General features: G+C 39.2%; 1 protein-coding gene across 2 annotated transcripts in view; it reads left to right on the top strand.

Annotated features, from left to right (window-relative positions):
* KCNIP4 (potassium voltage-gated channel interacting protein 4) overlaps positions 1 to 20747 on the top strand; it is a 1316619-nt gene that overhangs the window by 697210 nt on the left and 598662 nt on the right. The window lies entirely within an intron of this gene.

Genomic DNA, 20747 nt, shown 5'->3' with positions numbered 1-20747 from the left:
TTTTGAAGAGCATTTTAAGTTTCACAACACAGTGGAGAGAAAAGTATAGAGATTTCCCACATATCCTCTATCCTCTCTCATACATAACATTATTTAACAGAATGTTGCATTTATAATAAAGGGTGTACCTACATTGACATCATAATCACCTGAACCCATAGTTTACTTTAGGGTTCACTCTTCATGCTAAACAGTCTATGAGTTTGGACAAATGTATACATATATCCATCATTCAATATCATACAGAGTATTTTCACTCCCCTAAAAATCCTCTCTTCTATGCCTATTATTTTTCACTTTCCACTCCTGGCAACCACAGACATGTTTAGTGTCTCCATAGTTTTGCTGTTCCACTATTTTTAAAAACTTCCAATTTTTACAGTTTGTAGCCCAAGACCTTAAGCTATTGAAATCCTAGTAAGGAATATATTTATGGATCTAATGCCACATGCCAGATGGCTTCAGGGCTTACTTTGCTTCTTACACTTTGACATAGTTCTTTTGACCTTTCATTTTTCCATAGTGAAAAGCCATACTTAGTCTTCTTCTTGGCAACTTAATGTTCCGTTCAATAGTCCATGTGAGGATTCTAATAATAAGGTGCTTACTCATCACCCAGCTTCCATTTGTAGGTTGATCCTCCTGACTTAGACTGATCCTTTAGACTTACTAGGTTCTGTGATTGTGGGAAAGTTTTCTTCTTATTCTCACTGACTGCAACTTCTGGTCCTTTGTCAATGCATGTTCTAAGAAGTGGTTTCATGCTTCCTGTAGGGAAAGAGCAAATTAGCTCAGATGGTAGTGGTCAGGCTCTCTCACTCTACCGCCTCTCTCTCTCTCACCCCACGTTTTGTAAATACATGGTTGTGTAACAGCTGAGATCACTTACAGTACTGTGCTTGTGTGTCATGATGTACCTGCTTGGCCACGGGCCACTTTTGTTCTGTAAACACATAAACCCCACCTGAAAAGCCCTTGCAGCTGTGTTATAGCTGCATCATTGCTACGTCCCCTGGGTCAACTACAAGAGAATATAGTAAGGCTGCAATACAGCTGCTGCACCCACCCGGAGAGAATAAACATGTCTGCAGTTCCTATGACTCCTTGAGTTTTCTTCCAGCTTCCCTGCTCATGCCTTGCTTTTGCTGGGTTCAGAGAACAATGTGCACAGTGTGAACAGCAAGACAATTGGCATAGTCTGCAGGATACCCAGCAGGTAGAGGACCCTGAGGCTCCAATGGAAGGAGGAAGCCAGGGACCACCACATAGTATGTGGTACCTGGTAGCCGTGCCCTCTCTGTGTGGGTCCCAGTAGAAGACTGGGAGGCAGTAGATGGGTCACTGGATAGCACTGAAAAGGCATTACAGGTGGTGAGTTCCCGCTTGCCAGACAAAGTGGCATGTACTGCCACTGGCACCAGGGGGTGGATTTTTCTGATTGCCCTGAAAGCTGATATGGAGAGTGCCCTGCATGATGGTGTGCAAGTACATGAACTGCAGAGATGGGAGGAAGAGTTAGAACCGCATAGGCTGGAGCAAGAAATGTGTGGCCTTGATGAACCCAGTGCCTTGAAAGTGAGGTAATAAGGACAGTGATGAGGAACACTGTGAGACTGCAGGTCCCCACTTGGCAGTGAAGCCCATTGTACAGCAGGAAGTGAAGGATCAGCAGCCTAAAACTGTGCGGTGGGGCGTCCTCAAGGGGCCCCCAGTGTGACTGGGTCCACGACATACAGACCACATACTCAGGCGGAGTTGATCAACTCAGGTAAGCAATTCTGGCAAAAGCAAGGGGAACCTTTGGCAGCATGGGCTTTTGCAACTCTGGGACAGAGGGGTGGATGGTATAATTTGTTCTGGGAACAAAACAGAATGATTGGTGTCTATAACCACTGAACCCTCATTGAGACAAAGGTTGCAGAACACTAGGTGACTCATAGAGGGGATGCCTAATCAGACACACACCCTGATGGAATGGATTAATGCTGCCATCCACACAGTGTGAGCAAATTCTGGAGAGTTCCCAGATACTGTGATTAAATGGTATACCTATGGCAAGTTGACTCAAGTTGTGAGAGAATTGGGCATAAAACCATCAATATTTAGCCCAAATTACCTGAGGCCCAGATGATAAGCATTTTATGGGTGGCATGTGCTATGCCATTTTGAACAATGCCCTGTCTACCACTTCTGAACCCCTGATTGTTATTCTTGTGCTGCATGTGGAGCACCCCATCTATGAAGTGACCTTGATGGTGGTTAGAGGGGCAGTGGTGGGCAAAAGGTGTCAGGAGTGTGAAGATCCCAAAGAGGGACCAAGTCTCATCCAGGTAAAAGTGAATGCAAATGTGGGCTGACTTGTATGGAGATTTTACTGTACAGGCTGTGTCCTCTCTTAAAGATTTAGAACAGTGTTTGAGATGGTTGGATGGCATCACTGACTCCATAGACATAAGTTTGAGTGGACTCTGGGAGTTGGTGATGGACAGGGAGGCCTGGTGTGCTGCAGTCCATGGGATCACAAAGAGTTGGACACAACTGAGCGACTGAACTGACTGAACTGAACTGTAAAGGCTGTGTCCTGTGCTATAGGTTTAGGACCATGTACTGTAAAGGCTGTGTCCTCAGATTTAGAAAAGTGTAACCGTGTGGGTGGACCTTGGACACTGCAAAAATCCCCTCCTTGAAGGGGTGGGCTTGGTGCCTGTGGGAGGTTTTTGTGGGTAACATGAGTTCCAGGTTGCATCCTGGGTGACGAGTGCTGTTTGTTGTTGTAGCCCATACTGCTGTTGCAAGACATAAATCCAAGGGTCACCGTTACTCACCAAGGAAATATTGCTGATGACTGTGCATAGATTGTGCGGAGAGAGACCCTGAAGGGGTGGAAAGTAGGGAAAGACCAAGCCATTTTACCAACTTAAGGGAGATAATAGAATTAGGGGATGTGTAACTCCCTGAAGAGCTGCATTCCCTGTTCAAATTAGAGGTATATCAAGTACATGGATTTTTCTTTCTTTCTGAAATTTCTCTGGCCTCTCTTTCTACTTTTTTTAGGAGTGTCTACCTAAATATGCCATTGACTTTTCAATACTTCTGCTTTCAGTGTATTTGTGACCTCATTTACCATCTTAATTCCAAGTACATTATATACATTGTTATTGACTTTGGACCTGCAAAATGCTTTTATTTAAGTCTATTTATCATAGACTTAAAGGCAGCTTCTCAACTTCCCTGCTGTCACCAGGATTATAGGAAAATGCAGACTGCTATAATTGGGTCCATCTTTCACACAAACCTTTTCTTTCTCTTATTCACCTTTTGCTGGTTCCAAGCTGGCTGTAGCATTGCCTTATTAAAGTAATGGAAAGAACTAGACCTTAAGAGGAATATTCAAGGCTCAGAGAAGGCTCAGAATATTTCTTCAGCATCTAAAAACATGGTTAGATGTTTCATATATGCGATTAGTAGAGAATACAAAAGAATAAAAATCTTAGCTCATATTATAAATCAGTGGTGCTTGTGGTAAAGAACTCGCCTGCCAATGCAGGAGACCTGGGTTGAGAAGATTCCCTGAAGGAGGAAATGGCAACCCACTCTAGTATTCTTGCCTGGAGAATCCCCATGGACAGAGGAGCCTGGCAGGCTACAGTCCATAGGGTCTCAACGAGTTGGAGATGACTGAAGTGACTTAGCACACATAAACCATTGAGTGGTTGGTAAGGTGTTTGTGATTTTACTCATCAAGTGCTCAGAGGGCAGAAAAAAAAAAAAAAAAAAAAAAACAAGGCTCACATGTAAAAGCAAATTGAAAAAAGAATAATGGATTTATAGTCAGAGGAAGTGTGTTCTAGTTCTAACAGTAGCAGTTAGTAGTTGTGTGTCCTTGGGCCTGTTATTTAAGCTTTCAATTTCTTCAAGTAAAAAATAGTGTCATTGCTCTGTTCATAAGTTGTTTCGAGAATTCAGTGAAATAAGGGGAAGGCACCTTTGTATATGCTAAAATAATGCTTTCTCCTATATATAGAAAAATGTGAAACAAATCATTTATTTATGTCTAGGACAGGGATACCTGGCGTGCTGCAATTCATGGGGTCACAAAGAGTCGGACACGAGACTGAGCGACTGAACTGAACTGAACTGAAGTGATGGGTCAGTCCTCTGACTCCCATATTACTGGATCTCTCCTGAGATTGAATACTACTAACTTGTTGAGGACTACACCCTCCTAGGTCTGTCTCTTTGGTTGATACTTCTACTCTTTGGAGTCACCACTCTTGCCTCCTTTTCTCTTTCTGCTATATAGTCTTAGCTAGGGTTTTTTTTGTTTTTTGGTTTTTTTTGTAAGGGAAAATACCAGCTTTGCAAGCATGCCTCCAAGATTTCACTTAGATGGTTTCTCTGAATTCTTGTCTTTGATGGGCATGAGGCAGAGGAGGAAAACATGTCCTTGAATATTGGTGACAGATAGCAAAAGCACAATGTAAACAATCTTATCTAATACTATGAAATGTAGCTTATTGAATGTAGACCTTGCATTCTTCCCAAAGTTAAGTTTGAGCTAACATGTCAGCCATTGACTAAAGCCAAGTGAAGATATCAGACTACAGATCAGATCAAGCATCAAAGAAAATTGTGAATTTGTTGCCACCAGAATTGTGGTATTAGTGGAAACCACATGGGAGGCAAGCCCACCCAAGAAAGCTCAAAAAGCCAAGAACCAAGAACTGAATTAGAGAAAGGTTTATACCCCAGAGCAGGTAGGAACTAGAAGCACTGAGGGAGTCCATGTATGTGTGCTAAGTCACTTCAGTCCTGTCTGACTCTTTGTGATCCCATGGAGTGGAACCCACCAGGCTCCTCTATCCATCGGATTCTTCCAGCAAGAATACTGGAGTGGGTTGCCATGCCCTCCTCCAGGGGATCTTCCAACCCACAGATCAAACCCACGTCTCCTGCATCTTCAGCATTGCAGGCGGACTCTACCACTGAGCCACTGCGGAAGTGCACTGAGGGAGAGGAGTGGACCAAAAGCAGCAGAAGATTTCAGTGTTAGAATTAAATTAAGTGTTTTAAGAAGGAAATAGTGTCAGCATGTCTTCTTACTGATCTCTTGGGTGCTGAAAATTTGCACATCTGGGGATGCAATAAGAATTGTGAATTAAAAGAAACTGTTTAAAATGGCCTTTTAAACTTGATTACTATTTCCTTTGAATTATTTTTCATTTGGAAACACTTTTGCCTAGGAATAACAAAATGCATGTACTTTATCCTGGCCTTATACAATTACTTATCAAGTCTATGGGCAGAGGTCAGTGTGAAGGTGGTGCAACTCTAAGTAAGTCTCTGCTTATGTAAGGGAAACAAATCAAGTCAGAGTGGTCATTGTGTCACCGAGAGCCTATGTCAGTTCCTTAGAATGCCCTCACTCACTGGGTGGCCTAAAAAATCAGAAATTTATTCTCTCACAGTCCTGGAGGCAAGAAGTCTGAAATCAACAGGTCTTCAGGGTCATGTTCCTTCTACAGGCTCTAGGAAAGAATATTATCTTGCCTCTTTCTAGCCTCTAGTAGTTGCCAGGAATCTTTCCCATTCCTTGGCTCATAACTATATTGTTACTGTCATATGGCCTCGTTCCCCCTTCGTGTCTTCATATATTCTTAAAATTATACCAGTCATTGAAGTTTGTGCCCACCCTAATCCAGATGACTTCATCTTAACAAGTTCTGGATAGACATGAATTTGGGGGGATATTATCTCAGGTGTCTCAGATAGTAAAGAATCTGCCTGCAATGCAGGAGACACGAGTTCAATCCCTGCACCAGGAAGATTCCCTGGAGAAGAGAATGGTTACTCATTCCAGTATTCTTGCCTGGAGAATCCTGTGGACAGAGGAGCCTAGGAGGCTACACTCCATGGCGTCACAAAGAATCAGACACAACTGAGTGACTAACACTTTATCCAGCCCAACAGGCACCCTTTTATCTGCACTATGTACATGTAATGTACACAGTGCAATACATGGAGATACCCAGGTTGAGGCAAACCTGATGAATACATGGAAATATTTTTCTACTGAAGCTTCGGTTCCCACAAACTTGGCTACTGTCTCATGCTGGATTGGACCCTTGTCTGTATATTTACACTGTATGTAAAGCAGAGATACATTTTTTTTTTTCCCCAAAGAGTAAAGAATGTTTTACTGGTTGTATATTAGCAGATTGTGTACTGATTAGAATTCTGAAATGTTTATGCCCTTTAGATGCCCTTAGTAAAGGTGTGTGATCTTGAATCTCAGTGACAGTTATTTTGTAAACTTGTACCTACTATTGCTGCTGTGTGAGAGCCTGCCAATTTATTATTCTATACATAGTGGAACTAACCAGAGATAATATAAATCAAGTTCTGCCCTTTCATGTGCAACAAATTTGAATTTAAATAACAGATGGATTCAAATAGTTTTCTGAGATCAGTCCTACCAGAATAATTAGAAGGAATAATCTGGTAATACTGATAAGATTTTCGAAATGTGAATGGACTGTTTTCAAATGAGAAGTCATTCATTAAAAAAAAAAAAAAAATCGGCCAACACGTGAGATAATAGATCTTGGAAAATTTTAGCAGGTCATAAATCTGTAAAAAGAATTACAGTTAAAAAAAGTAATGATTTTGCATGGACCCAAAATGGTCTTATCCATAACTCACTGAATAGGAACAAAAATGCAATAATAACTGTTTCCTTTATTCATAAGGAAAGGAAAAAGTTAGGAAAGGATGTAGGCTGTCTCTGAAATTGAGTTTCCTTTTTTAAAATAGGAAAAATACTGCCTAAAGTGTAGAATGATTTGTGGTTAAATAGGGCATGTGAGATGGCATTATACAGAAGGGCATAGAAAGTTAATAGAATTAGACATACACAAAGTAATTGACTAATTGATAAACATGAGAATATGGTGTATGAAAAGACTAGAGGAAGGTATAGAATATGATGAAAAATGACAAAGGACTTTCTATGCCATCAGCTCTGTTCTCTCATTGGCACCCGATATATAATTCCAAATTCTGAATATTTTCTAAGAGATATTCTATTGTCATTTCATACTATATAAAATACAACTTTTTATCTTATTTCTTATGGCTGTATTGCCTCTTATCATCTTACTACTTTTCATCATCTTACTACTTTTCGGAAGCAACAATTCAGTCAAGGTTGAATTCACAGGGGATCTTGAATACTTCTATCTGGCTTTCTAAAAATAATTTCGGTTGACATTTCCTCTCTACTCAGATCAGATCAGATCAGTTGCTCAGTCATGTCCGACTCTTTGCGACCCCATGAATCGCAGCACGCCAGGCCTCCCTGTCCATCACCAACTCCCGGAGTTCACTCAGACTCACATCCATCGAGTCAGTGATGCCATCCAGCCATCTCATCCTCTGTCGTCCCCTTCTGCTCTTGCCTCCAATCCCTCCCAGCATCAGAGTCTTTTCCAATGAGTCAACTCTTCACATGAGGTGGCCAAAGTACTAGAGTTTCAGCTTTAGCATCATTCCTTCCAAAGAAATCCCAGGGCTGATCTCCTTCAGAATGGACTGGTTGGATCTCCTTGCAGTCCAAGGGACTCTCAAGAGTCTTCTCCAACACCACAGTTCAAAAGCATCAATTCTTCGGTGCTCAGCTTTCTTTGTGGTCCAACTCTCACATCCATACATGACCACTGGAAAAACCATAGCCTTGACTAGACAAACCTTTGTTGGCAAAGTAATGTCTCTGCTCTTGAATATGCTATCTAGGTTGGTCATAACTTTCCTTCCAAGGAGCAAGCGTCTTTTAATTTCATGGCTGCAGTCACCATCTGTAGTGATTTTGGAGCCCAGAAAAATAAAGTCTGACACTGTTTCCACTGTTTCCCCATCTATTTCCCATGAAGTGATGGGACCGGATGCCATGATCTTCGTTTTCTGAGTGTTGAGCTTTATGCCTCCCTAATTCTCTCACCTATTCCCTTTCTGTCCATCTTCACTTCAGATCCCATATTTAGATATATTACCCATATATACAAGAAGTCAGTCTTTCTGCATTCCTTTTCATTCAACATACCAGATTAGACTCCCAGATGCATGGTTTTGACTTTGTCATGTTAATACTTAAATATATTCATCTCTTGATAATGCTTCTTAGTTTCCTGCTTCCTAAGCTGCTAGTAACTGCCTTTCCATATACTATGTCCAAACTAAAGCATTCTACCTGTCATTCTATGAATTAGAACCATGCATTACTGCTTCTATATTGATTCACCCCATTTACTCTCAAGTAATTTCCCTCTCATTCTTACTATGGATACTCAGCATCATTAACGTGAACAAATATCTATTTTGTAATTAAGTAACACTGAGCTATCATACTGTCATTTGGCCAAAGTCAACAACGTATGTGCTTCTGACTTCATAACGCACAGCAATCATGCTTTATCCATCTATCAGTGAAACACTTTACCTATTTAGGAACAATCATTCCTAAATAGACCCTGGTGGAAAGCAAAGGGCTACTCCCTCCTATAATAGTTCATGGAGCTTAAAATACACCTTTCGTGGTATTTACTTCCATGAAGTTACCTTAGGTTCCTGAGTTTTGCCAAAACTAGTTCCCTAGCTACCTTCTCAGTTCTACGGTTTCAATGATTTCCTTTTCTACTTGTTTGTCGTATTAGTTTGTTTCATTGAGTATAATGAAAAACATCTAAGGAGCAGAATAAGAGAAGGATCTTAGTAGCTGTGGCCTTTGATCTGTGCCATGAAGGATTAACGTGCCCTTGAAAAAACAGATATAACATTATCAATCATACATTAATATAATTATTTTGGGGCAAGAGTTATTAGATATTTACTGTATGTCAAGACTTACATTCATTCCTTTTTTAACTTTCACTAAAGTAACTCTTTAATGATGGCATTAGCAAGCTCTGTTAGTTGCCTACAAAAATTTTATTTTGACATTTTTCTCACTAAAAAATCACTGATTTTGTTTAGGATAACCATGTTTTCAGTAAAAGTATTTGGTTTTTCATGCAACAAGGTGTGACCATGTTTCTTAGTTTTAGCCAATAGGAACAGGGTCTTGAATAGAGTGTCCTTCTGAATAAAAATGCAAAGGGAAATATTTTGTGCCCTTTTCCCTTGAGCTGCCGCATATCAAGAATGATTTAAAAATGTCCATTCAGATCCTTTGCTCATTTCTTTGCTATTGAGTTGCATGCATTTCTTGTATATTTTGGATTAACCCCATATTAGATATGTGGCTTAGAAATATTTTCTCATTCAATAGGTTGCTTTTTCATTTTGTTGTTGATTTCTTTTGCTGTGAAGTTTTGCTTTTTTAATTTGATGTAGACAAATATACTCAGTTTTTTTATAGACATTTTTTCCCTAAAAAAACCTACAAATGGGCAACAGGTACATTAAAAAGTGTCAACATCCCTAATCATGAGGGAAATGCAAAGCAAAACCAGAGTGAGATTCCTGCACACCTGTTAAGGTGTTTACTATCAAAACAACAAAAGATAAAAGATGCTGGTGAGAATGTGAAGAAAAGGGAAACATTCTACACTGTTGGTGGGAATGTAAACTCTGTAGAGTCTATGGAAAACAGTATGGAGTGTCCTCAATAAAAACTGAAAACAGAACTACCACATGATCTAGCAATCTCACTTCTGGCTGTCTAAAGAAAATGAAATCATTATCTTGTAGTGATAGCTGCACTCTCAAGTTCATTGCATCATATTCACAATAGTCAAGGTACAGAAACAACTTAAGTGTCTATTAGTTAATGAATGGATAGAGAAAATGTAGAATATGATGGACTAATATTCAGCCTTAAAGAATATCCTGCCGTTTGTGACAATATAGATAAATCTGGAGAGCAGAATGCTAAGTGATATAAGACACAGAAGCAAACACTGCATGATGACTCTAAAGAAAAAGCTGTACTCATAGAAACAGAAAGTAGAATGGTGGTTGCTATGGGCCACAGGAATGGAGAATATGGGGAAAGTTTGGCGAAAGGGCATAAACTTTCAGTTATAAAATGAATAATGGCCAAAGATCATATGTATTACATAGTGGATATAGTTGATGATGCTGTTTTGTATAATTCAAGCTTGCCAAGATAGTATAACTTTCTACTGTTGCCAAAATGAAAAACAAAAAACAAAAAAACAGATGATGTACAGATGGCAAACAAACATACGAAAATAATGTTTGCATCATATGTCATAAGGAAAACCCAAAGTAAAACAACAATGAGATACCACTACAATTCTATTAGAATGGTCAAAATCTAGAATACTGGCAACACCAAATCCTAGCGAGGATATAGAACGATAGTTACTCCCATATATTCCTGGTAGGAATTCAAAATGATACAGCCACTTTGGAGACTGGCATTTCTTACAAAACTAAATAAACTCTTAGATACCATCCAGCGATCATGCTCCCTAGAATTTACTAAAATGAGTTGAAACCTGTGTCCACACAAAAACCTGCATTGGGATGTTTACAGATGCTTTGTTCAAAATTGGCAAAACTTGGAACAACCAGGAAGTTCCTCAGTAGGTGAATAAATAAACATACTATGCTGTATCTAAATAACAGAATATTATTCAAGATAAAAAAGAAATGAGCTTTCAAGCTGTGAAAAGACATGAAGGAAACTTAAATGCATATTGCTAACAGAGGGAAGTCAATCTGAAAAGGTTACATACTGTATGATTCCAACTATCTGACATTCTGGAAAAAACAAAACTATGGAGATGGTGAAAAATCAATGATTTCTTGGGTAGAGGAGGGATAAGTGGGCAGAACACAGAGGATTTTAGGTCTATAAATAGTATGTATTAAGAGGATAAATATGCATCACTATACATTTGTCAAAACTCATGGATATACAACACTAAGAGTGAAACTTAAGGTAAACTGTGGTGTTTGAGTGATTATTATGTGTCTTTTTAGTTCCATTCTTGGTAACAAATGCACCGCTCCCATTGAAGCAGTGTTGATAGTTGGGGAGGCTGTATGGTATGGATGTAGGAAGTATATGAGAAATCTCTGCACCTTCTTTCAATTTTGCTGTGAACCTAACATTGCTCTACAAAGTGAAGTATTTTTAAAAGAGAAGAAAATATAATGTTGAGTCAGAAAGCTAGGCAATGCTATTGGCTTATTGATGACAACATGGAGCCACTGTACAAGCCTTGAGCTGCCAGCCTCTGATTTCTTACTATATGGGAAAAATAGTAGTGACATAAACACATGGAGATCGATGCAGGTATTTTGTTACAGATGCATGCTAAGTCACTTCAGTTGTGTCCAACTCTTTGTGACCCCATGGACTGTAGCCCGCCAGGCTCCTCTGTCCATGGGATTCTCCAGGCAGGAATACTGAAGTGGGTTACCATTTCTTACTCCACATGTGCTGTGCTTGGTCACTCAGCTGTGTCCCACTCTTTGTAACCTCATGGACTATATCCCACCAGGCTCCTCTGTCCATGGCATTCTCCAGGCAAGAATATTGGAGTGGGTTTCTATGCCCTCCTCCAGGGGATCTTCTCCACCCAGGGACTGAACCCAGGACTCCCTCTTTGCAGGTGGATTCTTTACCATCTGAGCCACAAGGGAAGCCCAAGAGTTCTGGAGTGGGTAGCCTATATATCCCTACTCTAGGGGACCTTCCTGACCCAGGGATAGAACCAGGGTCTCCGGCATTGCAGGCAGATTCTTTACCAGCTGAGCTACCCGGGAAGCAGCTAAATGCACTTCTAAGACAATTCTAAGACTAGGAAACAGAGTTTAAATAGCTTGCTTAAATAAATATCCTAGTTTATAATGGGAGAGTCAAACTTTGTACCTATGTATTTTACCTGTTGTGTCCATGTTCTTAGCCAATGATAACTTAGTTTATTCAGAATCAGATACATGGGTTACTTTTCAAAGTGAAGTTCTCCACCATTCTAGTATAAAAAGTATAGCTCCTTAGAAGGGATTTTTTTTTTTCCTCTTGGGAATAAAATTTATTTTGTACTTTAAAAATTTTGTCTGGGAATGCTAAGAATCCCATAAGGTATGAGAATTTTCTTAGTCAGATATAACTATAAACAACTGACTCTTTTAAACAAACCCACCAGAATTCAAAAATCCAAAGGAACATGTTTACTCAGAGTAGTAAGTTAAAGAGGCTACATTCTTATTTCTCCAATGCTGCTTCCTGTTTTTCAAAACCCTTGGACAATCTTGGAGAAGTGACTATCCAGTCAGTTGATTAGCCTCACAGAAATTAGTTTTATGGCTTTATTTTCAAATGAAAATAAATTGACCATCTGCCTTAGTTACAGACTTGATTCCAAATTGCTTTGGGGGGTTTAAAAATAAAATCATCAATGAAATGATGAAGATTTATTACATTTTGGCATAATAAAAATTCCCTGTGCATGGCCTCATCCCCCCAGCACTCATACCTGTGCCATAACCTCACCATCCATCTATCTTTGCTCCCTTCACTCTCTCATCTTGAGTCTTCCAACCAGGCTCTTTCCTCTCTCTGAATTTCCTTTCCTCCATTATTCTTGAGTGTGATTTCCATGCCATCTTTGATACATCTTTTTCAATCTCCTTGATAAAATCTTCCCAGTCCCTCCCTTCTTTCTTGTTTGGGTCCCATCTTCTGTACTCTCTGTATGCCTTATTTGTATAGTTTGTTGGTATTACTGTTACTCATGTATATGCAGGAGAAGGTAATGACACCCAACTCCAGTACTCTTACCTGGAAAATCCCATGGACAGAGGAGCCTGGTGGGCTACAGTTCATGGGGTCGCTAAGAGTCGGACACGACTGAGCGACTTCACTTTCACTTTTCACTTTCATGCATTGGAGAAGGAAATGGCAACCCACTCCAGTGTTCTTGCCTGGAGAATCCCAGGGATGGGGGAGCCCGGTGGGCTGCCATCTATGGGATCACACAGAGTCAGACATGACTGAAGCGACTTAGCAGCATGTATATGCTGTTTCTCCTATGGGTTTGTATGCCCCCATGGAGCACCATAGAGTCAAGATCAGGATGAAAGGGACCTGAGAAATTTTCTTGTCCAGCCCTTAATACTACAGATGAAGAAACTTAGGGTTGAGAGGGTTAAGTGATTGCCTTGCTTTTCACAGGTGGCAGGAGTGAAGGCTGTATGTTAGGTTCCTTCAATTCTATTACATCTTGCTTTGCCATTTGATCCAGAACCAAGCACAGAGATCTCTTCAGAGTAGATACTCAATGATCATTAAATTTGATTTTTAAAAATCAAATTGGTAATTTTGAAAAATTAAAATATGCAACAGAAGGTTTGGGGTGGTTGTGGAGAAAGGAGAACTTTATACTCTGATGGGAAGGATGGAAGTTGGTACAAATCCTTTGAAGAAAATTTAGTAACAAATACTGCATGCATGCTCATTCTCTCAGTCGTGTTCAACTCTTTGTAACTCCATGGACTGTAGCCCACCAAGTTCCTCTGTCCCTTGTACTTCCAAGGCAAGAATATTGGAGTGAGTTGCCATTTCCTCCTCCAGGGAATCTTCCCAACAAAGGGACTGAAGCCTCATCTCCTTCATTGGCAGGCTCTTTACTACAGAGCCACCTGGGTATCCCATCAGTTCAGTTCAGTCTGTCAGTAGTGTCTGACTCTTTGCCACCTCAAGGACTGCAGCACTCCAGGCCTCCCTATTCATCACCAACTCCCGGAGTTTACCCAAACTCATGTCCATTGAGTCGGTGATGCCATCCAACCATCTCATCCTCTGTCATCCCCTTCTCCTCCCGCCTTCAATCATTCCAGCATCAGGGTCTTTTCAAATGTGTCAGTTCTTCGCATCAGATGGCCAAAGTACTGGAGTTTCACCTTCAGCATCAGTCCTTCCAATGAATATTCAGGACTTATTGATTGGATCTCCTTGCAATCCAAGGGACTCTCAAGAGTCTTCTCCAACACCACAGTTCAAAAGCATCAATTCTTCAGCACTCAGCTTTCTTTACAGTCCAACTCTCACATCCATACATGACTACTGGAAAAACCATAGCTTTGACTATATGGACCTTTGTTGGCAAAGTAATGTCTCTGCTTTTTAATATGCTATGTAGGTTACTCATAACTTTTCTTCCAAGGAGCAAGCATCTTTTAATTTCACGGCTGCAGTCACTATCTGTAGTGATTTTGGACACCCCCGCCCCTGCCCACCAAAAAAGTCTGTCACTGTTTCCATTATTTCCCCATCTATTTGTGATGATATGATGGGACCTGATGCCATGATCTTAGTTTTCTGAAGTTCCATAGTAACAAATAGTACATATGAACAAATAGTCCATTTGTCACAATATAGAAATAACATTCCTAGGTTTCTACCCTGCAGAAATACATTGATATGTTCACAAAAGAGATAAACAGATGTTTATTGATAAAGGAAAGAATTGGATACCACCTAACTATACCTTAGTAGGAAATAGGATAAATAATTAAGGCTTATTTAAAATAATGTCATATTCTACACTGTGAATATTGGTGAAGAACTCACATATCATGTAGATAAATATCTATAGATAAATCTAACAAAAATATTGAGTGAAAATTGAAAATTGATAAGGAATACATATAGTGTAATATCATCGTATGAATGTTTTTATGTAAATATTTACATGTGAAAAACAACATCATATATTACTTAGGACAACATACATATGTAGGAAAGCATAAATATATGTGGGAATAGCCATGATCAAATGCAGGGTAAGGATAGAGGGGGTCCACAGGAGGTATATGTGATTGAGGAGAGGTACAAAGAGTCTCCATTGCATTGACAGTGAACTTTTTAAAGCTTTGTGATTGGTACGTGCATGTTCACTAAACTCTTTATAAGTTTTGCTATATGTTACAAATTTAATAAGTTTTAAAAATGAATTTTGAAAATTGTCTCTGCCACAATCTTGGAGGGCAATTCCAAAGTGAAATATCTCAGTGTGCTCTGAGAAATGTTAGAATAAACAAACAACAAAAGAAAAGCCTAATCATTGAGATAACAGCTTTGAAGGTAATGATTGTTACTTAGATTTATAATTTTTAAAAGGGTTTGATAACATAAGTTATCTGTTCTGTTGTAGCCAGAAATTGAATAGTTTTAAGTAAAATCCTCCCTATCAGATATTAGTAATTTTGCTAGTAAGATTTCCTTATCCCTATCTGCCATAGTCTTCTATTATTTTTATACCTGCATAGCTATTGTATGATGTTTCCTCTTCTTGGGGTGTTCTCCCTTGTTGGCCTACAAAACTCCTACTTATTCATCAGTACCCAACCTGGGCCTCAGCCTCCTTTGGGAAGTCTTCGTTGATAAAACCATAAAGCTCACTGTCCCCAGAATTAAACTTTTCCTCATCTGTATTTCTTAGCACTATATGCCTTTCTCTAAAGTGTTAGTCATTTTGTTTTAAAACTGTGCATTTGCAAGTTTTCTCCCCAACTGGATTCTTGAGACCAATGATCCCATCTTAGTCTTTCTTTGTAGGCTGATGCCTACATTCTGGTACATAGTAGGCATTTCCTAAATATTAGTTGAATGAAAACTATTGGGAAAAAAATCTCAAATGACTATTTAAACTCAATTTATTTTCTTTTCCATGTGTTTATATCTTGCCTTCCAGTGGAATTATAAGATCTCCAAGTATAGACTGGGTCTCTTTATTTTTCTATATGCTCTTGGGAACCTGTAAGTTGTATTTTTATATTTATTTTTATATTTATTTGTAATCAATACTACATATTGTCAGTCTTATTTCTGTCAGTCTAATACCATACAAATAATGAAGTGATCATATATGTTGTTTTAAAAAACTTTAGCATTTATTGAAATGCTAATCCAGATGTTAGGTCCATATTGTGTGTGTGCCCAGGTAACTTTGAATGAAATGACCAACTTAGAAAATATGGTCAGAAAAAGATAGTGAGATGCAAGAGGAACCTCAAAAGCATAAAAGGTCTATTTAGAGCACCAATTTGTGAATCCTGGGTTCTGCATGCTGTAGGAGAGTATACCCATATTCTCTCATTCACTTTCTGTATCATTCTTCTGGAACTAGTGCTGGCCTCCCACATAACGCCAATCCCCAAAATGCCAGAGGCAAGGGAGATGATTCAGCGATTGTATTTGTGGTTTGCTTTTAAATTCTTTAGTAACTGAAAATATTCTACACTTTTCAAGGTAGAAGATACTTCAGAGAACATCTAGTTCCTGCCTTCGGTTAGTACTTCGGTGCTGAGAGGCATGCTACTTCTCTCCCTAGGTCACAAGGAAATTTATAGGAAAAGGGGCAGAAACAAGAGTTGTTGTCCTTTCTCCACATTGTCACCTGAGCTGCCTCAGTAGTTACAAGTTACAAGCTGGTATCAGAACTCCATTACTCTCCCCAAGGTGCACAGAAGACAGTCAGGGGCAGATCCTTCACTTAAAATGGGGGAAGGAAGGCTTTTAGGAACATGCCAGAAGAAATGAAAATGTGTCTACAAAAAGACTTGTAAGAAAATGTTTAGTTTAGTTGCTAAGTCATGTCCGACTCTTGCAACCCCATGGACTGTAGTCTGCCAGGCTCCTCCGTCCATGGGATTCTCCAGGCAAGAACACTGGAGTGGGTTGCCATTTCCTTCTCCAGGGAGAGAATGTTTATGGTAGCATTATTCAGTTCAATTCAGTCACTCCATCATGCCTGACTCTTTGAGACCCCATGGATTGCAGCATGCCAGGCTTCCCTGTCCAGCACCAACTCCTTGAGCTTGCTCAAACTCATGTCCATCAAGTTGGTGATGACATCCAACCATCTCATCCTCTGTCATCTCCTCCTGCCTTCAATCTTTCCCAGCATCAGAGTCTTTTCTAATGAGTCAGGTCATCCCATTAGGTGGCCAAAGTACTAGAGTTTCAGCTTCAGTCCTTCCAATTAACATTCAGGACTGATTTCCCCTAGGATCGACTGGTTTGATTTCCTTGCAGTCCAAGGGACTCTCAAGAGTCTTCTCCAACACCACAGTTCAAAAGCATCGATTCTTTGACACTCAGTTTTCTTTATAGTCCAACTCTCACATCCATACATGACCACTGGAAAAACCAAAGCTTTGACTAGACAGACCTTTGTCGGCAAACTAATGTCTCTGCCTTTTAATATGCTGTCTAGGCCGGTCATAGCTTTTCTTCCAAGGAGCAAGCATCTTTTAATTATATGGCTGAAGTCACCATCTGCAGTGATTTTGGAGCCAAAGAAAATAGAGTCGGTCACTGTTTCCATTGTTTCCCCATCTATTTGCCATGAAGTAAGGAACCAGATGCCATGATCTTAGTTTTTTGAATGTTGAATTTTGAGCCAGCTTTTTCACTCTCCTCTTTCACTGTCATCAATAGGCTTTCTAGTTCCTCTTTGCTTTCTGTTATAAGTGTGGTATCATCTGCATATCTGAGGTTATTAATATTTCTCCCAGAAATCTTGATTCCAGCTTGTGCTTCATCCAGCCTGGCATTTGGTAGTATTCAAAAACTGCAAACAATTCAAATGTCAGTCAACTGGTGAATAGAACAGCACTGCATATTCATAGAATGGCACACTATTAACAAATAAAGAGACTAACTATTGATGCAGGATACCACAAGGCTGACTTTCACCTTATGTGACATGATAAAGACAGAAACTAAAGACAACATATTGTATAATTCCATTTATATGACATTTCAGGAAAAGTTAAATCTACAGAGACAGAAACTAAGCTAAAGGTTGCCTGGGGCTGGGTGTGTGAAGAGGAGCAGTTACAATTGGGCATGAGGGATCTTTGGTGGAGTGGGGGGTGACAAAAATATTCTAACTTTGGAATTTGGCAATGGTTGTATAACTATGAGGGCTTCTCCGGTGGCTCAGTGGGAAGAATCCACCTACAACACAGAAGAGACTGGAGACACGGATTCAATCCCTGAGTCGGGAAGAATCCCTGGAGAAGGGAATGGCAACTCTCTCTAGTATTCTTACCCAGGGAATACCTTAGACAGCAGAGGTTTGCAAAGAGTTGGACATGACTTAAGCAATTGAGCGTGCACATGCAACTATGAAATTTGCTAAAAGTCATTCAATTGTACACTTAAATCAGTAAATTCAAAGCCATGCAAATTATACCTCAGTAATGCTGTTTTAAAAATGGGGAAGGGGCACAGTTTGTTCTTAAAAAACCTAAAGTTATTTAACTCCAACCATTCCACCAAGTACCTTTCATCCTCCCTGAAGGATGCAGGATATCTTAAATGTATGCCCGTCAGGATACATTATTCTGTGGCAAAACTAAGATTGTTTTTGAGATCTTACTATGTAGTGGAAATTTTACTCATTTTGTATTCTTCTCACCACAACCTTATGAGATAGATGTTATATTAACCTGATTTTAAGGATAAATGAACTGAGTGGTTCAATGCCACATGCTTGTACAAAGCTGAAGTCTTGAACCCTTCATCCTCAGATCCTGATCTCAGTCACTATGACTGTCAGATGTTCTATGAAAGGTTGTTGGATGAAAGAAAGATGAGTTTTGGCTGCCTTCCTGTACTAGCTTTGCAACTGATAGTTATCACTTGTATTGCAAACTCATTATGGCACAGTTTTTAGTATATTTAGGAAAATAATGCCTTTACCGTGTGCTGCAATTTATTTCTAATGTGATATAATGAAGTAGTGGCATAAAGATCCCTAAGGTTTTGGGACTAAGTTATCAAAAAAACAAGCAGATAATTGTCTTTTGGCATCTAATCATTGGTCTTATCACTAGAAATATCCATTCTTTTTCTTTAACCCATCTTTAATTTAATGTGACAAGTTTTGAGGAAGAGATTTTTATTAATGAGTGCTTTGTTCTGATTTTAGGGACATAAAGCCAGTATATGTGGTTATATTTTTGCTTGACTTTTAACAAATAACTTACATGGTAGAAGAAAATTGCATGGTGAAATGTCAGCAAGAGGCAAACTTTTAAGTGAAACAATGATTTTGCTAATGTAGATCATGAAAAAAACAAAGCACTGGGTTTAGATTCGGGAATTTCTGTTAAAATCTGATAATGATACAAATACTTGGAGAAACTTACTTTTCTTCTAGTGCTATTGTGTATATTAAAGGTATGTAAATGTGTGAATACACCTGTGTTCTGAGTTTGTTCTCAACTAGGTCTGTTGAGTTTATTTATTTTTAATTATTTTACTGCATTTGTTTATTTTATTTTAGGTAGTTTGTTTGATACTAGTCCCTGGAAATAAAATGTCAAAAAGTTACAATCTTTGCCTCAAAGAATTTATATTTCTGGGAGAAAGACAAGACCCTCATAAAGAGAAGTATTTTTACACTTACCCACTGTGTCAAGAGTTAAGGAATCAAACAAGATGTTGAGAAGGTTTTAAATTACATGTTTCTATGGAGCTGAGGGGACAGCTATTTAAATAACATGGTCAGGAAAGGTCTCTGTAAGAAAGTAATATTTGAACAGAGGTCAGAAGTCTCAGGAGAAACCAACAATTAAAAGAGTAATGGGGAGGAACATTTCAGGAAGAAGGAAAAACAGGTGCAAATTTCTGAGCCCTTATAGAACTATTAGAGAGGGAGGCAATACTTAATAGGTCATAAAAAAGCATTTGGAATGTTATTCTGATAAAATGGGAAGCCACTGAATGGTTGTGTGTGTGCATGATAAGGGGATCCAATATATATATATATATATTTTAAGAAACCCCTTTGATTGGAAGGAATAAGAGAAGAAGTAGAGATGACAAATGAGAAGTTGTTTCAGTACTGAAGTCAGAAGTATGGCTGATTTGTGTTGTTGTATGGCAGAAACCAACACAACATTACAAAAATTGAACAAAAAATTGAAAATAATTTCATGGATAAAGAAAATAAGTAATTGGGATTATTACCAGTACAGTACGTTACAGGAGACAGAAGAATTTATTTTGGATGAAGGCTCCGTAAGACTTGTTAATGGCTGGAGGAGATTAGAGAGAGAAAGGCCTAATAAGACCACATCAAGGGATCAAAACACAGTCAAAGACTACAGTCAAAGCTTGTGGTAAGAAGTCAAAAATGAGAGAATCTATCAACCAAGAAAGAGTAGGATACAGTCTTATACATGAATCAGGCCAAATTATCAGAACTGGAAAAACAGTAGTCAGTAGGAAGCTGTGGCCTGGAGCCACATTTTTTATTGTTCAGTTGCTAAGTCATATCTGACCCTTCGTGACCCCATGGACTGCAGCATGCCAGGCTTCCCTGTCCTTCACCATCTCCTGGAGTTTGCTCAGATTCATGTGCATTGAGTCGGTGAGGCTGTCTAACCATCTCATCCTTTGCCGCCCCCTTCTCCTTTTGCCTTCAATCTTTCCCATCATCAGAGTCTTTTCCAAGGAGTTGATTCTTTGCATCAGGTGGCTAAAGTATTAAATCAGGAGTTGATCTAATTTAATTCAGTGCCTGATAGAGGTCTGATTTGGAAGGGGTAGGTCTTAGCTTTCTGAAGGAACATCTCAATGTCTTCAAGGTGCAATTAATTCCTGGCAAAAGTGATGGGTGAGACATGGCTAAGAAAAAAGTAGACTGTTTTCCAGAAGCAGCAAAATTAAGAGGGGAGATTCTGTTAAAATTCATTTGCAA

Source organism: Bos javanicus, chromosome 6 (assembly GCF_032452875.1).
Source record: "Bos javanicus breed banteng chromosome 6, ARS-OSU_banteng_1.0, whole genome shotgun sequence".
In the NCBI taxonomy this organism is placed as follows: Eukaryota; Metazoa; Chordata; class Mammalia; order Artiodactyla; family Bovidae; genus Bos; species Bos javanicus.
This window is presented reverse-complemented; position numbering and strand designations above follow the sequence as displayed.